The sequence below is a fragment of the Tupaia chinensis genome, unplaced genomic scaffold (assembly GCF_000334495.1).
Source record: "Tupaia chinensis unplaced genomic scaffold, TupChi_1.0 Scaffold143599_1, whole genome shotgun sequence".
Classification (NCBI taxonomy): Eukaryota; Metazoa; Chordata; class Mammalia; order Scandentia; family Tupaiidae; genus Tupaia; species Tupaia belangeri.
In genome coordinates, this window is record NW_006203445.1 from 126,294 (window position 1) to 130,794 (window position 4,501).

The 4,501-nt window shown below is 40.0% G+C and overlaps 1 protein-coding gene across 6 annotated transcripts in view; it reads left to right on the top strand.

Annotated features, from left to right (window-relative positions):
* The window catches only part of MAST2 (microtubule associated serine/threonine kinase 2), a 158,334-nt gene that overhangs the window by 14,570 nt on the left and 139,263 nt on the right, over nt 1-4,501 (top strand). The gene's annotated exons all lie outside the window — the stretch shown is intronic.

The following is a 4,501-nucleotide window of genomic DNA, read 5'->3' on the forward strand; positions in this document are numbered from 1 at the left end:
ATCGGGTGCCTCTCTTCTTTCCCTTTGTGTTCGTCATTTTGGTTAATTACTGGAAGATGGCCAAAAGGCTCCCCTGGGGGGGTGATTTCTCACTTTCCCTATCTCTCTCTCCAGCAAGTGCCTATACCCTATAACAAACTGGAAAAAAAAAAAAAAAAAAAAAAGAGAGAGAGAAAGAAAGAAAGAAACAAAGAAAGAAAGTTACAAACCAACATCCCTTAAGAACACATATGCAATAATTTTAACAAATCGAATCCAGCAGTACACTAATAAGATAATACAGTGTAACCAAGTGGGGTTAGCTTAACATAAAAAAAAAAATCAATTAAAAAATTACATATTTCACCAAATTGGCAGATGGGAAAAGAAAATCTAGGCTAGGGACCAGCAGTTAGCGTAATGACTATGTCACTGGACTCCCATGTAGTCGACCATGGTTCAAGTCCTGGACTCGGCGGCTATAGGGTGCAAATGCTTGCCAGAGAGACAGAGACAGAGAGACAGAAAGTGAGAAATTACTGCACCCCGGGTTGAGGGGGATAGCCTTGCCGTAATCCCTTCCTTTTCATTCTCCTTTTGGGATTTTGGGCATGCACGCACATGTGCCTGGTGTGAGTTTCAAGCTGCCAAGTCTGAGACTTGAACTGTGGTTGGCAATGTGGGACTCCAGCAGTGTAACCAACCATTATGCCATCTGCTGGTTCCAGAAATTTTTTTGAAATGCATGACAAAATTCCTTAGTGAAACCATCTGGACTTGTAGTTTTCTTTGTGCAAAGGTCTTTCAACTGCAAATTCAATTTCTTTTTTTTTGGAGAGATTTTCGCTATAGGGCGCATGCGTTCGCCAGACAGACAGAGAGACATAGAGACAGAAAGCGAGAAATCACCCCCCAGGGGAGATGGTCACGCCACAATCCCTTCTCCTCCATTCTCCTCTCGGGATCTTGGGCATGCACGCACACGCGCCTGGCGTGAGTTGTAAGCCACCGGGTCCGGGACGCGAACCGCGGTTGACTATGTGGGAGTCCAGCAACATAGCCATTACGCTAACTGCTGGTTCCCCAAATTCAATTTCTTAAAGATATTGAGATATTTGAGCTTTCTGTTTTAGTCAAGGATGTTTTGGTAATTTCTCTCTTTCAAGAAATTTGTTTATTTCATTTAAATTGTGGAATTTATTGGCATAAAGTTGTTTATCTCTCATTCCTGGTATATGATTTTTTTTCTTTTTTTTCCTGATGAATCTGAACAGAGTTTTATTATTTTCTCAAGATCAAACTTTTGGTTTAATTGATTCCTTTTTTTTCATATGTATGTACATCTTAATTTTTAAAAATTTTACTTCTGCTCTCATACTTATTAGTCATTTCCCTCTGTTTACTCTGAATTTATTTACTTATTCTAATTTCTTTCTTTCTTTTTTTTTTTTTTTTGGAGAGATTTTTGCTATAGGGTGCCTGCGCTTGCCAGACAGACAGAGAGAGATAGAGAGACAGAAAGCGAGAAATCACCCCCCAGGGGGGCTGGACAGACCACAATCCCTTCTCTTCCATTCTCCTTTCGGGATCTTGGGCACACACGCAAACGCGCCCAGCGTGAGTTTTAAGCCACCGGATCTGAGACGCAAACCGCGGTTGACTATGTGGGAGTCCAACGACATAGCCATTACGCTAACTGCTGGTCCCCTTATTCTAATTTCTTAAGGTAGAAGCTGAGGTCACTTATTTAAGTTCTTTTTCTTCCAAATACAGATGATTACTTCATATTTTTCTGCTGCATCCCATATGTTCTGACATGTGTATTTTCATTTTAATACAGTTTATGTGTCTTATTTTCTTTTTGATTCCTTTGACTCATGAGCCATTCATGCGTGTTATTTAGTTTTCAAATACTAGGGGATTTTTCCCATCTCTTTTGTTAGGGTTTTCTGGTTTATTTCCATTTTGACCAGTTACATAGGCAACTGAAGTTGTTTTAAATGAATTGATTGTTGTTTTATGGCCCTAAATATGGTCTGTCTTGGTAAATGTTTAATGTGGACTCAAGAAGATGTGTTTTCTGCCATCCTGTGATTTCTACACGTGTCAATTAGGTCAGGTTGGTTGATGGTATTGTTCAAGACTTTATCTCTTTAATCCTTACTGCTTTCTGTCTACTTGCTCTGTCAGTTATTAAGAAGGGTTTCAGGATTGCGGAGGACTGGATGTGCTCTGTGTATTATGTTTTTGTTTTTTAAGTCATTGATTTTCTAGCTTTGCTAGTACAGTATCTTAACCACCTTAGGCAATTTTTGCAATAAAATGCAGTTTTAACTCTTTTAGCCCTTTAAGACACAGGAGGTATGTTAGGAATTAGAATTTAATGATAGAATTTCTAGTTTCTATAAAAGGTTTGAATTATTTATGTCTGTGTTTGGATTAAAAGGACTCCTTTGTCTTTTGGGGGCATGCCTGTTAGAATGTGAGAGTATATGTGTTTTTAATAGGCCCTTACTTTTATCCTTTAACAAATAATGAGAAAAAGAAAAATCTATTGTAAAAGCAGAATACAAGTGAATACGGAAGTGATTTTCTGCTTTTAAAAGGTGTTGGGGATTTTTTTTTTTTTTTGAGGGGTTTTTTCTTTTAGGGTGCATCCCTTGCCCGACTGCTATAGGGTGCATGCACTTGCCAGACAGACAGAGAGAGACATAGAGACAGAAAGCGAGAAATCACTCCCAAGGGGGATGGCCACACTGCAATCCCTTCTCCTCCATTTTCCTCTCGGGATCTTGGGCACACACGCACATGCGCCCGGCATGAGTTTAAGGCACTGGGTCTGGGACTCGAACTGCAGTCGACTATGTGGGAGTCCAGCGACATAGACATTACACCAACTGCTGGTCCCGGGGATTTTTATTTATTTATTTTTTTTGAGAGATTTTCGCTATAGGGCACGTGCACTCGCCAGACAGACAGAGAGAGACATAGAGACAGAAAGCAAGAAATCACCCCCTAGGGGGGATGGTCACGCCGCAATCCCTTCTCCTCCAGTCTCCTCTTGGGATCTTGGGCATGCACGCACACGCGCCCGGCGTGAGTTGTAAGCCACTGGGTCCGGGTCCCGGGGATTTTTGTTTTGATGGCATACAATTTACATTGTAGCTGAAAGGTGTAAAAGCACTCCAAATAGATTTCCCATCCTGTGATTGCTTATAACTTTTGCCTAGATTTTTAAAAATGATAGTAATTTTTGTAGTTTTATTTCACTTTCTTTTTTTCATTTGGCCTTTCTTAATTTTTAGCCCACTTAAAATTTATTACCTGAGCCAAGGTTCCGAGTATGCTCCTGGCAAATAGAATTAATGGATTGCTTTTCAAAGAGGGTCAAAGATCCAAACAGAAAAGGGGCCTCTTGGATGTGTAGACATCTCACAAATAAAGTAAAGCACTTTTATAGGGAGATAGTAAAATGAAAACATAGGAATTAAGGCTTGTTTATTTATTTAACTTTCTATTTTGAAATAATTTTAAACTTACAGAAAGTTGTAAAAATAGCGCATAGAGTTCTATGACCCCCTCAGCAGCTTCCCCAGTAGTGTCATTTGATGTTGGGGTGGTGCGATATCAAAACCAGGAAACTGATATTCGCGCGGTATCATTAACTAGATTACAGACCTCATTCAGTTTTATGTGCACTTGGTTTATGTTTGTGTGCCCTATACGGTTTGATCCCATGAATAGATTTGTGTAATGCCTGCCTCTACAGCCAGCACACAGAACTGTTCATCCCTGGGCTACCGCTGTATATCTGTACTTTCACCTGGTCTTTCTGTCTTCACAACAATAACCTCTTTTCCTTCTCTGTAAACATTGTACAAATGAAACCATATTGTATATCATCTTTGGAGACTGACTTTTTTCTCTAAGCTTTTGAGATCCATCTAAATTGTTGCATGTATCATCAGGTTTTCTTTTCTTTTTTGAAGCATAGTTTTTGCGACTGTACCGCCATCTGTTTATTCACTGACATGAAGACGGGTTGGATTTCTTTTCTTTTTTTTTAAGACTTTCCCCCCCCCAAGTTTATTTGTTCATTTCTTGCAGGAATTAGAGAAAGAGAGAGAGTTGTCATCTCCAACAGAGTCTTTGTGCCACAATCCACCCCCAGCGTTAGCCAGCCGTAGGTCACTGGAGTATACATGTCCCACTTGCTCAGGGAGCTCTCCAGGTGGAACCTGGGACCTTTCCATATGGGTCAACCTCATAGAGTGTCACATTTTACCTCTCATCTACTCTTTTTAGTTTTGATGATGTTTATCACTTTTTTTTCTTTTATGTGCTTGTTATTGTTTCTAAGAACTCTTTGCCTATCCCTAGGTCCTGAAAATTTTCTCTTAAATTTTCTCTTAAAAGTTTGTGGTTCGAGTCCCTGACCCAGTAGCTTGAAAATCATACCAGGCATGTACGTGTGTTTGCATGCCCAAGATCCCAGGAGGAGAAAAGAGGAGAAGGGATTGCA